At 40.3% G+C, this 17,503-nt stretch overlaps 1 pseudogene; it reads left to right on the top strand.

Annotated features, from left to right (window-relative positions):
• Positions 1–7,713: 7,713 nt before the first annotated feature.
• Positions 7,714–9,805, top strand: LOC144254935 (butyrophilin-like protein 8 pseudogene; annotated as a pseudogene).
• Positions 9,806–17,503: the final 7,698 nt, after the last annotated feature.

The following is a 17,503-nucleotide window of genomic DNA, read 5'->3' on the forward strand; positions in this document are numbered from 1 at the left end:
AGCATGCTCTTGTTAGGGCTTTAGGGAATAGACCGAGAAGGGGAATAGCTGGGTCAAATGGTGGTTCCATTCCCAGCTTTCCGAGAAATCTCCATACTGCTTTCCAAATTGGCTGCACCAATTTGCATTCCCACCAGCAATGAACAAGAGTGCCCTTTTCCCCGCATCCTCTCCAGCACTTATTGTTGTTTGACTTCCTAATGGCTGCCAGTCTTACTGGAGTGAGATGGTATCTTAGGGTAGTTTTGATTTGCATTTCTCTGACTGCTAGCGATGGTGAGCATTTTTTCATGTACTTGTTGATTGATTGTATATCCTCCTCTGAGAAGTGTCTGTTCAGGTCCTTGGCCCATTTATTGATTGGGTTATTTGTTATCTTATTGTCTAATTTTTTGAGTTCTTTGTATATTCTGGTTATTAGGGCTCTATCTGAAGTGTGTGGAGTAAAGATTTGTTCCCAGGATGTAGGCTCCCTATTTATCTCTCTTATTGTTTCTTTTGCTGAGAAAAAACTTTTTAGTTTGAGTAAGTCCCATTTGTTGATTCTATTTGTTAACTCTAGCGCTATGGGTGTCCTATTGAGGAATTTGGGGCCCGATCCCACAGCGTGTAGATCATAACCAACTTTTTCTTCTATTAGATGCCGTGTCTCTGATTTAATATCAAGCTCCTTGATCCATTTTGAGTTAACTTTTGTGCACGGCGAGAGATAGGGATTCAGATTCATTTTGGTGCAAATGGATTTCCAGTTTTCCCAGCACCATTTGTTGAAGATGCTTCGGAACAGGCCCAGCGACCTTTATTTTATTTTTTTAAATTTTTTTAGTTGTAGATGGACCACAATATCTTTATTTACTTGTTTATTTTTTTATGTGGTGCTGAGGATTGAACCCAGTGCCTCACACATGTGAGGCCAGTGCTCAATCACTGAGCTACAATGCCAGCCTTATTTTTATCTTTTATTTGTTCTTTTCAGATATATATGACAGTAGAGTGTATTTTGACATATTATACATATATGGAGTTTAATTATTCTAAGTAGGATCCTATTCTTGTGTTTGTACATGAACCCTGCCTTCCTGCCTGGATCTGAGTTCTCACTTCCCACCACCATGTTTTATGGGCATCGGCTCTGTCTCTGCCTGGCCCCTTCAGAGGCTGTGTGGAGTGCTGGGCTAAGCTAGCATTTCCTGGGGTGGCTCTGCTCCATCCCTCACTCCTTGTTTCAGTGTGTGTGTGTGGGGGGGGAGGGGGTTCCAGCAACTTTTGGATAGTAGCTATCCAGCTACAAGTTTTTTTCTTTCTTAAGAGATCTCACTGCAGGGGTATTCCTTCTTCATTCAGTTTCTTGCTGTCTAGAGGTGGGAAGATGCTCTGTTGATTTAAAGAGAAACTGGACTGCTCCACAAAATGACTGCAGAATATGGTAGTTCTTTCTATCTACTATTTGGTTTTGAACTACTTTATCCTCTTCAATGACCCTGCTGTTTCTGTTATATATTAATTTTGTCTGCTTTTCTTTTCAGCTCCTGCTAAGGGAGTGAGCTTATGTGATTTTTCCTTTCCTCCTTTCTCTCTCTGTTGCCACTCTCCCTTCTCCCACCCTTGTCTGGGTTCAGGGATTGAGAACTCTGCCTTTATTTTCTATTTCATTAACTGAATGTCAAGTCTTTACAGGTCTCAGATGGTATGATATTGGATCTTAAAGCATTTATTCTGCCTTCTACATCTCAGGTCAATTGTTTCTTCACTGTATCCTTTCTGTGTTGTAGAGAGATTATGGTTCACTGTCTAGCTTCACTCTGCTAACTTCTTCAGAATTCTGAATATATGATTTCACTCCCTTATGGCCTGCAAGGTTTCCACTGAGCAATCCAGTAATAGTCTTATGGTAGTCCTCTTGTACATAACAAGTAAGCTTTAACCTGCTGCTTCCCTTAGTATGGTCTTTTTCAAAGTAGCGAAGAGGCTTGTGGTTGTCTGCAAGCACAGGACTGTGGTTGTAGACTTTCTATGGGTGGTTTGAGGTATAGAAGCATCCCCCTGCCTGATACAGCTCACCAAAACACTGTCCCTACTACCAGATAAAGAGACAGCCAGTTCACCTGGATTCTAGCTTCCAGTGCCCAGGTTTATGAACCATGGGTGCCACTTCCCCCACAGCCCCTCACTTCCACTGCAGCCAACAGTCCAGATGCCATTTCTCTCTGCTACCTAGAATTAAGACTGGATAGCAGTCTAATTGGATCTGAGCCCTCACTTCCTGCCACCATGAATAGTGGTCATTTGTTCCTCTCTGTGAAGGCTCCTGCATAGGCTATTGTGGAATGCTGGTTAAACTAGCCTTCCAAGTGCAGGTATACTTCACTCCACTTCCCTTTTCATGGTGAGGAGGTGAGGGCTTCAGTAAGTTTGGCTAGTAGCTAGACCTCTACAGGTTCCTTCTAGACATATTACTGAAACATTGTATTTCAGTTAGATTCCCTCTGGTTGAATTTATTGATATCTGGAAGTGGGGAGGTATTTATTTAATTTCCTCCTGAGTATCTGACCAGCTGTAAGCTTCACAAAATGACTGCCATGCTTTCTGTCCATGACTTGGGTTAAACTGCTTGATGTCCTTCAATGATCCATTTCTCCAGCTGCATTTTAATTTGTTTTGCTTTTTTTTTCTCTGTATATTGTTAAGGGAGTGAGTTTATACTTATCTCTCCCTCTTTTCCCCTCTATTGCTTTTCTCCTTCCTCCTTCTGGTCCAAATTTGGAATTAAGAAACTCTGTCTTTATTTTCTGCTCCAGTAACTGAATGCCAAGTTTCTCCAGGTCTCAGACTGTCTAATATTGGATCTTAGATCATGAACTATGTCACCTGCTTCACTGGTCAGCTGTTCTTTCACTGCCTTCATTCTGTGCTATGTAGAGATTAGGGATGACCAATCTCACTTGAATTTGCCAACTTTAGGTATCTCCCTTTCTCCTGTTCACTTTGAGACAAGGTCTCACTAAATTGCTGAGGTTCTTACTAAATTGCTGAAGCTGGCCTCATACTCGCAATTTTCCTGCCTCAGCCTCCCAATTCACTGAGATTACAAGCATGAGTCACCACACCTGGCTTATTGACTCTTCTTTTGAAAGATTTCTGTTTGGTTCTTTTAAAATATGCTATTTCTTTGCTGAATTTCTCATTTATATCCTGCATTGCATTCCTAATTTTATTTAACTGCTTATATATATCCTCTTGGGTCTCGTTGAGCTGTTTTAAAAACCATTCTTTTTGTTCTTTATTATGTATTTCATTCATACCAATTTCTTTATAATCTGTTGCTGGAGAGTTATTTTATTCTTTTAGAAGCAACTTTGTTTTTCATATTTCTTGTGTGCTCTTTTAATCCCAATTTTGCCCTATGCATAGGCACATACTGAGGAGGTCTTAAGCAACTCTGGGTGTCAACCCATCCCCAATATGCATGCTCCAGCTGAAAGAGTTGTGATAGAAAAGCCTCTTCTCCAGCCATTGACCCACTCCTGGGTTACTCAGCCAAAGAAGGTCCAGGGGAACTATGTCTGGTGTCAGCTTCTTTCCTGTTCCTGGGGATGCCCTGACACTAGCAGGGAGAAACACCATGGTTCTTGCTGCCATCCCACCTACACAGTTTGCACCACCACCATGCCCATCTACCTTGCCCAGCCACATGCTGCTGTCAGGCCTGAGTGCAAGTGCCACAGTGGGTGCTGCAGTTTCTGCCACTATGTCTTCCCATGTAACATAGGGCTCGCACCACTGACTGGTCGAAGGACAAGTGCCTCAGTCCCCCTACCATCACTGTGGCTGCCAATGCAAGAGGCCCTTGCTAATGGCAGAGATGGTACCTAATGGAGGTCCCAATTCTCAGAAGTAGTTGCATAGCTCCCCAAAACCATCACTGTCTATGCCATACCTGCCTGAAGTGCTCCCACTTTCATGTAACATACAGAAACAATGGGTCTTTGTGACTCTGCTACAGTTTGCACTGCATCTGAAGTCATTATTTACAACCAAAGAAACTATAGGGATACAACACTATAGGGCCCAGCTGGAATCCAAGTCATATACAACTAACAACACCCCAAGACACATTTTCTGGAGAAAGCCACTTCATAAAATTGTTAGAGATACCTGGTCCATTAAATTGCACAAATCTCAATGCAGAAGAACAACTGTTTGGCATTCTACACACAAGTGGGAGCTTGAAATAATTTTCTTTTTATACCTGGCTTATTTCACTCAGTATAATGTTTCCCATTCCTTTTGATGTGCTTGCAAATACCAATATTTCATTTTTAATGGTTGAATAGTGTTCCATCATGTGTATTTGTGTATAATATAATATATATATACACCACATTTTCTTTGTCCGCATATATGTATATATCACATTTCCTTTATCCATTTATCGTTTACATTAACTTAATTTCTTGGCTATTGTGAATAGTGCTACAACATAAATGGTGGAATACATGGTTAAGAATTGCCAGACATGCCGGGCATGGTGGAACACACCTGTAATCCCCGTGTCTCCAGAAGCTGAGGTAGGAGGATCATGAGTTCAAAGCCAGCCTTGGGAAAAAGTGAGGTACTAAGTAACTGAGTGAGATCCTGTCTCTAAATAAAATACAAAATAGGGCTGGGGAAGGGGCTCATGGTTGAGTTAATGTCCCAGTACTAAAAAAAAAAAAAAAAAAAAAAATTGCCAGACACAGTGAGGTATGATCAAATTAAGAAACTTGGGCTAGTTTATATCAAGATGTATCCCAGGGCTGTTGATGATTAAGGCAATCTCAATTATCGCCATGGATAGAGAAGTGGACCAATGGTATATAACATAGTCTGCCATGCGACCAGCATGCTAGCTTCATACTAGAGATTTAAAACATAGAAGTTAAATAGTGAGATCAAAATAAAGACACATAAACTCAATTTACCTTTTTCTTGCCCATCTCAGAGACGGCCCTTCCCGGCTCCTGCCTGGAGCCACCTGGTGGTAGCGAGGTTTATACAAGAGACCAGCAGGAGAGAGGGGAGAGCACGCCAGAGAGTGGGATTTTATTGGGGAACAAAAAATTCAGGGGAAAATTTCATCTAATGAAGGTTGAGGAAGACAGCATTCCAAGGTCAGGGTCAGTGATTGGTTTCCAGGTCAATGGTCAGTCACAGCCCCACACGGACAAGCCCTCAAACCCGGAAAGGGTGGGGAAAGCTCTGACTCAGCTGGTCTGAGCGCCTCACACCCAGTCAGGGAGGTATCTCAGTCACGTGTGAGAACGGCTTCCCACAATATAGAACTTCCGAAATGAATCCAAGCCTAAGCAGGAGCTTGATGTATATAGAACTGAAATTATGTGAAATAATTATGTAAAGAAATATGTTTTCAATAAATGATGCTGTCATAGTTTTATTCATTTAGAAGAAAATTAAACCTCAATTATAGTGTATATATAATAAGAATTCAGATAGATCAAGACTTATATAGAAATGCAATATTTTGGAACTATGGAAGTAATTATAGAAAAATATTCTTTTAAGCTTAGGGTATAATACAATTCCTTAAAGTGAATCAAACTGCATTCATTGTTCAGAAGTTATTAAATAAAGAGTCTATGCAACTGTTTTTCAGAGACAGTTTTCCAACCTTCACCTTGGCGCCTGGTTTTCATTTTATTGGGATTACTCTATTTTAAGTGTTGGGATTATTGCAATGAGGATATCTTTTCCCAAAAGTAAGTGAAAGATAAAATCATGGGCCTTTAGCTTTTATTTATGGTTCCAGGAATGCTCCTGTGTGCCACCGAGTCTGTTCTTCCATCTACAGGCTTCAGAAACCCATCATGTGGGACCACATTCCTCATTTCCCCCCAGGCTGGCTGACTATGGCTCCCTGGGAAAATGCCAGCCACTAACAGGCCCTTCCTTTAGTAGGCACAAAAATAAAGGGATGAATGATTTTCATTACTCTAAAGCTTATACAAATTTCTAAGAATATCAGAAAAACTCTAATAAAAATTTCAATGTCAAAAATACTTCTTTATCCATATATATGGATAAAGAGATTGATGACATAAAAGAATATTCAGCCTCAATAAAATTTAAGCCATAAGAATCAATTCTTCCTCTTTAGGGGTGCTATTGCCCTCTGCCATAATCCCACTTCCCTCTTCCAGCTGTCTTCTTGATATATTCCAGATAGAGACATTCAGGGAAGGGATGGTGGGTAGAGGCACAATGGGAAAGTTCTAGGAGAATCTTGTACTTCAGATCACAGATCTTCCCAATTAAGCAAGGAGCCAAGGTTGTGTTTATACCTTACACACTTTTGAATTTTGTTTCAGGGAAAATATTGGCAGAATTGGGTAAGTGTCTTGTCATGCTCTGAGCCTTCTGTAAACTGTTCTCCTAAGTCCCTCTATGTTCCATAGTTTGAGCTGTCTGTGTTGTCTTTGCTCTGGTCTGGAAAGGAAGCATGTGAAGGACAAGGCTGTGCAGCGACTTCCCTCTCCATCCATTAACAAATTTGTCTCTTAGATATATGGGGATATATATCTAAGAGTCTATGCAACTGTTTTTCGGAGACATATATCATATATACAGCTGTACATCAGGGTTGGAAAATGCCCAATTTTTTTAAAAAAATTGTCTGTTGATACATTTTTACAGAGAGAAACTGTAGATTTCATGAGCTGTCTAGGATATGCAAACTCAGAATGGCAAAGAAACCCCAATTTCCTCTGGCCTGATGCTTTTGAGTCTTTATACAGGCTTTCATTGACCATGGAATACACTGATTTTTATGTTACAAAAACTTCAGGAAAATAGCTAAGAATGTCACCAGATACTGAGACTTCCATCCACACTGTCCCTTCATTCCTGTTTTATAATTTCATCCTCTCCTCTTTTTTGTTTCCAGAACAGAGAAGGAAGTAAACACAGGTAGATGAGAGAAGCTATTACTGTCATCCCTCATTTCCCTAATCATCTTTTCCTTCCAAGTCCCTAGCTTATAAATTCACATAACCCGAGGCTCATCAGAACCCACAGAGCCAAATTTGTGAAGGGGAACTTGAAATTGTGTACTAATATAGAAGGAGTACCTTTAGTAGTAAGGCCCATAGCCTTCATTGGATCTCAGGTGGTCCCATGATGCCCATAAAGGTTGATCACCCTTGGTTGCTCCTCCTTCTCTTGCTTCATGCTCTCCATGTAATCACTGACTTATATATTCTGTTTTCAGCATTGAGAAAATACCAGAAACATACAGGTAACAATGCCAGAGGGAACTGGTCACAGTACAGTCTCAAGTGGGTATAGCAGGTGTCAGATATGCAGCCCACCCAATCTGCTGATGATTAATCTGTGATGCTGCAATGCATGTTAAAGTGCAGCTTTCCCCAGGTGAACTTCAAACAGAGGTGTAGGAGGGGAGAGGGCAGGAATTGGGACATAGGATTTGAAGTTTTCAGGCAAAGAAAAGAATTGAGAATTTATGTAATTGGTGAATAGACAGGATTCCAGGCAGCAGGGGAAAGAATTGAGTTAGAGCCAGGAAATGGTGAGGGGAGAACTGAATAGTGGATTCATTTGAGATTTCACAAAGATAAGACATTTATAGGGAAGGGCAAGAATAGAATTGTGGTAATATTGGGGGCTGCACTGGAGAGGAAGAAATTGCTGGATGGGCAATGGCCAATAGGGATTCTGGTTCTGGGTCCTCACCTGTACCTACTCTGAACCAATCTACAGAGAGAGGAGTCTTCTTCCCACTAACTTATATTTCTTTGCTCAACCATACCACAGTGGAGGTGACTCTGGACCCAGATACAGCTCATCCACAGCTCTATATGTCTGATCAGAAAAACATAACATATAAGAAAGCTTTCCAAAATGTGCCCTACACAGAGAAGAGATCTAAGAGAAAGTTTCTAAGGGTTTCCATTCAGGGAAACATTATTTGGAAGTAGATGTGGAATACAATGACAATTGCTTCTTGGGAGTGTGTCAGGATAACGCACCTAGGTGGCAAAAATACTTACTTATAACTCCCAGAAGGGGATACTGGGACTTAAAAAGGAGGAAGATAATACATTTTTCATATTAAATCCCCATAAAAGAATAATCTTCCCCTGTACACCCCTTACAAGAGTTGGTATCTTCCTAGACTATGAGGGTGGAGAAAGGTAGCTGACTAGTGACAGATATGGAGCTACTTAGACTGCAGACAATAAATTTGGATACACAACAGGGTGCAGCTTCCCATAGACATACTTCTCAGGTTTATGAAGAAATAAAGCAGGGGCTGATGCAGCCACGGTAACAGTCAAAGGCAGAGTTACAGATAATTTAGGGCACTAGTGACTGGGTGGTGGGGAAAGAAAGAGAAGTTATACAGAAACTGATATATGGGAGGAAGCTGAATAATGGGGTTACAAAAAGTCTCACTAAGTAAAATACTGGGCATGTATAGAGAGACATGGGGTGAAATTCAGGAGTCACCAACTCACTGCTAGGGCTTGCCAAGCATTGAAAAGTCACAGAGGCTTCACTGTGAAGGAGGAAAGGGCAGGAGGTGTGTGCTCACGCACACAAACAGTTAAGTTTTGCTGTGCTTAGCAAAACAAGGAGTTCTGTGAGAAAGTATAAACTCTTTGAACTATGTCCTTATTGCTTAAAAATATAAGAGAAAAGAATGTTCTGCCAAGTGTGAAATTTATATATATATGTGTGTGTGTTTGCCTGGGAATAACTAACCACAAGTTAATTGATAAGAAATACGGAGCACTGTGACCATAAACAAAGTTTTCCCGTGAATGTTTATCCATGCTTGTAAGGATTAAGCTGCCGAAAGGAGTTTTTTCTTCTCCCTTGTTTTAATTAACAATGCTGTATAAAAGAAGGAGAGAAAAAAAGCAAAGACGGTGCTCATTTCTACTGGATGTGTGTGTGTGTGCGTGTGTGTCTTTCTTTAAGCATCTCTGCTGTAACGGGAATTACACATTGTCAGCGGGTTCTGACAAGGAGGGGCAATGTCCAATAAAGGGAGTCTGGCTCTGACACCTCCCCTGAACCCACCCTGACCTAATCTGCAGTGAAAGCAAGTGAGCTCTGGGACTAGCTCAGGTCACCTCCCCACTAACAGGTGTTCTTTCTATCTCTTCCCTGTATCACAGTGGAGGTGACTCTAGACCCAGACACAGCTCACCCACAGCTCTTTCAGATCACATTTCTGATCTGAAAGCTGTAGCATATAAAAAAATGTCCCAGGAAGGAGGTGCCCTTCACAGAGAAGAGATTTAGGAGGAAATGTGTGGTAGCTTCTCAGTGTTTTCAGACAGGGAAGTGCTACTGGGAAGTTGATGTAGGACACAATGAAAATTGGTTCATGGGGATGTGTCAGGATAATGAATCCAGGAAGGCAAAGGACTTAAATTTGTCTGCCCCAAATGGATACTGGATCCTTGGACAGTGTAAATATGAGCATTTTACATTAAACCCCCCACAGAATCAGTCTTTCGTATGCCCCTTACAATAGTGGGTATCTTCCTAGACTATGAGAGTGGGACCATCTCCTTTTTCAATGTAAATAATCAGTCCTTCATTTATACCATGGCAACTCAGTTTAAAGGTTTATTGAGGCCATTTATCATGCGTAAGCCATAAGAATGAAAATGTGACTCCCATAATCATTAATCCAGTTTCTCAGAGGTCAGAAGAGAAGCCTCTTTTCAAAGGATCCCCACATCCCCAAAAACAGACCAAGAACCTCCCCACAGATGACCACACTCTTCTTCCCCATGAATAATCCTCAGAGGCAATCACACCTCACACCCTCCTTTAGGCTACTAAGGTTCCTCTTTGGATTCCAGAACCTCCCAGCAGATAGCAATGATGGCTTCTTGATGATGAGAAATTGATCTGTCTTCATGGGAATCGTAGGTCATAGCTACTTTGAGGTGGGGAGGGAATAAGTCTAACATTGAATTTAGTTTGTCACAACTCCATCAAATAAAGTTTGATGAGTCACATCCTCTCTAGCTCCTTATCAAATTGTCAGTAACAGTGACCCACCTCTGTTGTCATAAGGAAGATTAAAGAGACAGTGAATGCGAATCACACTTTCATCTTTTTGATGGTACAGTATTTGCTGATGATCTTTTTTATACCAGCATACCTCATAGGTATTGTGGTTTGCTTCTAGATCACTGCAACAAAACAAATAATTTAATAAATCAAGTCACATGAAGTCTTTTTTGCAGTAAATATAAAAGTTATGCCTATACTAAACTGTAGTCTATTTACTGTGCAATAGCATTATATCTAATGTAATACTTGAAAACATCTGGGTAATACTTGAGAAATAAGTATTTGATTGCTAAGAAATTGCTAAAAATCACTTGAACCTTTAAGAAGTCATAATCTTTTTTTTTTTTTTGCTGGTGAAGCATCATGCCTTGATGTTGATGGCTGCTGACTTATCAGGGTGGTGGCAGTAGATGGCTGTAGCATCTGTAACAATTTCTTAAAATAAGTCCACAGTGAAGTTTACCACATCAATTGATTCTTTGCTGAAGATTTCTCTATAGTATGCAACCTGTTTGATAGCATTTTACCCACAGTAGAAATTCAAAATTGAAGTCAACTCTCTCAAAACCTACCAGCTCAGTTTATGTGTTATCTTTCAAGTCCTTTCACTACTTTTTTTTTTGATGCAGAGGATTGAAGGCAGGGATATTTAACCACTGAGCCACATCCACAGCCTGTTTTATATTTTTTATTTAGAGAAAGGGTCTCACTAAGTTGCTTAGAGCCTTGCCACTTTACTAAGGCTGGCTGTGAACTCCCAGTCCTCCTGCCTCACCCTCTGAGACTCTGGGATTACAGGTGACTGCCATCATGCCTGGCTCTTTCAAATGCCAAATGTTTTCTCTGATATGAGGATGCTGATTCATAATGAGTATTGGTGGGGGGAGCATAGGAAGAATGGAGGAACTTTAGATAGGGCAAAGGGGAGGGAGGAGAAGGGAGTGGGCAGGGGGTAGGAAAGACTATGGAATTAGATGGACATCATTACATGTATGAAAACACAAATGGTGTGACTCTACTTTGTGTACAACCAGAGAAATGAAAAAATTATGTTCTATATGTGTACTATGAATTGAAATGCATTCTGCTGTCACATATAACAAATTAGAATCAATCAATAAATTTTTTAAAACAGCATGGTATTGGCACCAAAATAGACATGAAGACCAATGGTATAGGATAGAAGACACAGAGACAAACCCACACAAATACAGTTATCTCATACTAGACAAAGGCACCATAAACATACATTGGAGAAAAAATAGCCTCTTCAATAAATGGTGCTGGGAAAACTGGAAATCCAAATGTAGCAAAATGAACTTAAACCCCTATTTCTCACCCTGCACAAAACACAGCTCAAAGTAGATCAAGGACCTAGATATTAGACCAGAGACTCTGCAGCTAACTGAAGAAAATGTAGGCCCAACTCTCCATCATATCAGCTTAGAAACTGACTTTCTCAATAAGAGTCTTAAAACACAAGAAGTAAAATCAAGGATCAATAAATGGGATGATATCAAACTTAAAAATTTCTTCACAGCAAAGGAAACAATCAAGAATGTGAAGAGAGAACCTCAGAATGGGAGAAAATTTTTGACACTTGTGCCTCTAATAGAGCACTAATCTCCCAGATATACAAATAAAAATACTTAACACCAAATAAATAAATAAATAACCCAATCAATAAATGGGCAAAGGAACTGAACAGAAGAAGAAATACAAATGGCCAACAAATATATAAAAATATGCTCATCATCTCTAGCAATTTGAGAAATGCAAATTAAAACTACACTGAGATTCCATTTCACTCCAGCCCAAAAATATATATCTAGAAAAATAGAATGTTAAAGAACCACCAATGTTTCAACAAAGTTATAAAAACCTTCAATAATTCCATTTCTGTTCATTCAGTCTCATTTAATTAATGGCTTTTTGTTGGTCTAGCAGTTTTATGAATGTATCAGCTTCTCCACCAGAATTTTAGAAATCCTCCTCAGTCACATGATATGATCTCAAAGTTATTTAAAGAAGGCTATCAAAAACGTATACCCTTGTATCTAGCACAGTTCTTTTTCATGGGTCTCTAAGATAGTCCTTTTTTTTAATCACCAAAGCCAAGAAGTCTGGATTTTGGATGAATGAGAATGCTTTTAGGGAGGTAATAAAACAAAAATTGTTAGAGAATAACAAAAGACTTAAAATGACTGTGGTTAAAGGTCTGATGGAAGTGACATAAATGCAATTGACAATGAAATTTGGTTGTTTCTGTGACGACAATACTTTAAATAGTAACAGGATTTATGACTGATAACATTGTTTACTAATATTAGGCAAAAGAACACCAGGGCATTTCATGGACAGCATGTGCACTGACAAATTTCTAGAAATCTTATACGACTTTTGAAATATTTGTATGAATATAATGTAGGAAAGACTATAATGTAGGCAAGGTTTAAAAGTCTTTTTATTTGACGATAAAATTTGTTATATAATGTAAGTAATTTAGCATATCAACTGATCTCAAGTTGTTTTGTTTTTGTTTTTTTCATAATTTTGGGGGTTTTGGTTGTGCTTGGGTTGAACCCAGGGGCATTTTACCACTGAGTTACTTCCTCAGCCCTTTTCACTTTTTGTTTTGTTGACCAAGCTGGGCTTGAACTTGCCATCCTCCTGCCTCACACTTCTGAACTTAAATATGCAAGTTCACTAGGTCTGGGACTTTTAAGTGATAGTAAACAGAAGTCAAAATATACTCCAGTAAAAAAAAAAAAAAAATTAATCCTTGATTAGGTCAGTGCTCCCATACGACTTGAAAGGATATATTGCTCACTTTGTTACCTTTTTAGAAATTTTGAATAATTTTTCTTAAAATGATTTTCCCTTATCAGAGCAAACAAGTGATATTTGTTCACCAAATGAACTAGGATAGAGTGTGAATGATATAATGATACATCCTGGGGAAGGAAGCACAGGTATGAATGTCCATGGGTGCGGAGCACCATCTTTAAGAAATAGCCAAGCCAGGAACTGTGGGCATACCTATAGTCTCAGCTACTTAGAAGCCATCAGAGTTCAAGGTTATTCTGGACAACAAAGTAAAACCCTGTGAAAGAAAAAAAAGAAAAGAAAATTCTCACTTTATTTTTCCTCATTGTAACCTCTCAACCTATATGTAACTCTAAATTTGGACAGGCCTCTGACAAAACATAATCAAGCTATCAAGGTGCACTGGCCCACTTTCTTCCTCCAAATGGGTAGGATTCATGTGAGCACTGTTCTCACAGGGCATGTGTTCAGCTGGTGGCTGCTTTACAATTCTCATTCTATGTGGAGCTGAAGTTACCTTAGCATGTCAAGAGAATATTAAAAGATAAAATTACAACAAATCTAGTTTTATGAATCTGGATTGGCTTTTATTTTCATTTCTAGAATTTGGCAGTCCTCCTAACCAGAATGGGTTCGGAGGAACTCTGTAGCTGCAATGTGCAATATTTATGGACAGAAAATGGAGAGTGAGATACAGAAAATGAAATGAGGTAAAGAAACTGCTCCATGGATTACAAATTGGGTCTGCTTTGTTTGAACAGTTAGCTGCATGTGGTTGATGAAAGCTTGGCTGCTGTGACTGGCTGAGACTTAACTATTTGTTACAAAAGTTTACTCCTGCTTTAGTTTACTTATGCACTAAATTAAGTTGCAGTAGGGTAAGTGAGGGCTTGTATGTAAGCTTCCTCAGGCCAATTTTAGTTTGATTTAACAAGGGAATGTTAACTTCTTCTGTACTTCAGAGGAATTCCTCTGAAGTCGGAAAGACCAATGCTGATGTTTTGGGATAGAACTCTTAAAGGGATTGTGGTTTGGATCTTAAATGTCCCCGCAAAGCCACATGTCAGAGACTTGTTCACCAGCCTGTGGTACTATTGGAGATGGTGGAATCTTTAGGAGATGGGGCATAGGGAAAGGAAGTTAGGCCACTTGGGTATCCTGGAAGGGGATATTGGAACCCCAGTTCCTTACCCCTATCTTTTTTGTTTGCAACCATCAGGTAAGCAGCTTTGCTTCACTATGTGCTCCCCACCATTATGTTCTGCCTTGCCATAGGCCAAGAAATAATTGAACCAACTAAATATTGAAACCATAAGCCAAAATAAACTTTTCCTCTTTTTAAGTTGGTTTTCTCAGGTATTTTGTTACAGAAATGGAAATCTGACTATAAAGGATGTGAACAACTTCTGTAGCCCCTTACATCCCCAGGACCCAGCTAAAGATGAGCCCTTTCCTGTAATGGTGAGAATAATCAGTGGGCTTCTCCCTTTTTCTCGTTGGACGTGTGTACTTCACTATCTCTGTGACAAAAGCACGATGGTGGGCTCCAAGCCAACTAATAGGCACAGGAATTTCAGACAAAGGTCTTTGGAGAATGAGAAATGAAGATGGCTAATGAGGATGACTCAGGGGGTCATATTCTGCAGGGAGGTTGATTAATCCACTTTTCTGCCTCTGAACAGTGCAGAACAAAACTCATCTTCCCTTCGTGACTCTCTCTTCTTTTGTATATCAACCCACATGACTGGTTAGCATCCTTTGTGAGGAGAACTCAGTACAAGTACCCATGAAAATTTGCCAAGGACCAAGGTAACTCTGTCCCTGAACTCTGGAGACAGAATTGTAGTTGAAAAGAAAATACAGTTACACAAAAACACTTGGAGCTGGTGTGGTAGCTGAAGGAGGGGGACTACAAGTTTGAGGCCAGCCTGGTGTAAGGATGGCCTTAGGCCTTAGCCTAAGCAACTCCATTTTAAAATGAAACTGCAGTCTCACCAGAAAAGCTATAGAGCTCTCCAATATGTTAATCAGGCATATCCTGATAAAAGCAAGTCACTTTTCACAACCCTGGTAAGAGTCAGGGTGAAGTCATATGTCATTTGTCATAACCTGATACTCAGAAGAGTATCAGGGAAGAAACCACCAGACCATATATCCTCTTTAAGATGTAAGTTGTCACTAAGAAACCTGGTAGTAGCTAATAGGGACCCAAAAGGCAAGCAGAAGCTTCCAAAATTTAATATAAATATTGGAGGAAATGAAAAGACATTCAAGCCACCTGATACTGATGCACACAGGCCAGAGAACCTGCTGAGGACCTGGACTGACATCCCAACTCTTATCATCTGCCTGATCCTCTGTATTATCCTCTGCACTCTCAAACTCTGCAGCAGCCTCTTAACCCTGGTGAGAATGGCAACTTCTTACAACTGTGTCCTCAGGTAGCTGTCAGCTCCACCCCAGGAGAAGCCTCTATGGCTTCCTGACCTGGTCGCTGTGGTCTGAGTGAGTGTGCATCTGCTGGACTTAAGATCCAAGACTTAAGACTTTAAGTCTAGCACTTACAATTAGCATGCAGAGGGAATGTCTGTAATAGGTCTGTCTTGATTAAGTAGTGTTTGCAGTGTTTAGAGTTGAGTTGATTATGTCTAATGCAATGCCCAGCAGTAAGGATTGTCATTCCTTGATTAAGAACCTATAGAGAGCTGGGGATGTGGCTCAAATGGTAGTGTGCTTGCCTGGTATGTGCGGGGCACTGGGTTCGATCCTCAGCACCACATAAAAAAATAAAATAAAGATGATGTGTCCACCGAAAACTAAAAAATAAATATTAAAAAATTCTCTCTCTCACTCTTTAAAAATAATCCTATAGAGTAAAATTTTATTAAGTGATTTGAGTGAATAAAACATTGAAAAGGGCAGAAGCATGTGGACATTCTTTATCTCTCCCCTCAACTGCAGATGTCGCACTTTTGCCCATCGCGACACCTGGGCAACTTAACAAGACCCTGTCTCAAAATTTAAAAATATAAAAAGGGTCGAGAATATAGCCCAGTAGTAAGGCACTTGCCTAACATGCATGAGGCCCTAGGTTCAACCCCCAATATCACAAAACAAAAAAAAATAAACAAAAAGGCACTTGCAAATGTGTCTCAGTAGACATTAATCCATGTTTTAACCCTAAGGGAAAAAACTGAGGCGTGAGAAGGCACTCAGCATATAGAGAAGCTGAGTTTACCCACAAAGACATGGGAAAAAGGAATCTTGAGCAGAATCTTGGGGGAAGAGTGGGGATTGGCAGAGAGAACAGACAGACAAGCTGACACATGCATAGGCAGGGGAATGGACCTGATAGCCTTGTGTCCTTGGCTGGTGAAGAGATTAGGAGCCAAGAATACAAAGAGAGAAGGTTGGAAAAGCAAGGATGCAGATTGAGAGGTGAAAATAGAGGTGAGACAGATGACTGGATGGAATCTGCAGATGAGGGAAAACATTTTTATAAACTCAAGAGAGGAGTCGTTTCCTCACCCCAAGCCTGCCTTTGTGTTCAGTTTTGTTTTTTCTTTTTTCTTTTCTTCCTTCCTTCCTCCTTCCTTCCTTCCTTCCTTCCTTCCTTCCTTCCTTCCTTCCTTCCTTCCTTCCTTCCTTCCTTTCTTTTTGTGTGTGTATTTTGCTGGAACCTAGAACCTCATGCATGCTAGGCAAGTGCTCTACCACTGAGCTACATCCCTAACCCTTATAGTACTTTATCTTATATATTCCCTGGAAAAGGAGAAGAATTCATAGATCTTCTTATGATTTTGGTGTTTTTGTATTCCCTCTCCTCTGGTATCCCATGCTGTGTGTGAGAGTAGCTTTTGTGTAGGGGAAGGGGATTCTCCTACATTCCCCACCCCCAGAATTTCCTCAGACAACCCCATGGTAGAGACTGGTATATACCAGGGAGAATTGACCTAAATTACCTGATGCAGAGACTGGGTAATGGGGCAGATCTCCACTGTCCAAGGACAAATAAGGACTCTTCCCACCCCTTCCTACTTACAATTCACCAGGATTCCCTTTTGCATATAGGTCTTTCTGTTTCCTGAAGCCTTGGAATGGAGGTACTTATATGCAGCTTGTAGGATGGAAAACAGTAGGGAACTGAGATCCTGCTGGACCATGCACCCTGATACGCAGGCAGTGGTAGCTGGCAGGTGACATCTCCCCCCCATGTCTTAGCAGGACTGGCTCTGGAAGCCACAGTAGAAAACTTTGCCTCTTTCTCTCTCTGCTATTTCTGCTGTGACAATCTTACCTCTCCCTAGGAAGCATGGAATAATCCAGAGGAATGGCAATAAAATTTTTTTATTAAAGTTTCTCAATAGCCCCTTCTATAAGGGTGATTCCACTTTAGGTCCTTTGAATTTCCAAGCAATTTCTGGCTGCCCATCAAACAATGTTCTACTCTGCTGTGTGGCATCTAAGGACCTCTGAAATTTGGTCCCATCTACTTTTGTTCAACCTTGCTTTTCACCTTCAAATTTCATAAAGTTGAACCAGCAAGGTTTTTCTCCCCACACACAT

This window comes from Urocitellus parryii, chromosome 1 (genome assembly GCF_045843805.1).
Source record: "Urocitellus parryii isolate mUroPar1 chromosome 1, mUroPar1.hap1, whole genome shotgun sequence".
Classification (NCBI taxonomy): Eukaryota; Metazoa; Chordata; class Mammalia; order Rodentia; family Sciuridae; genus Urocitellus; species Urocitellus parryii.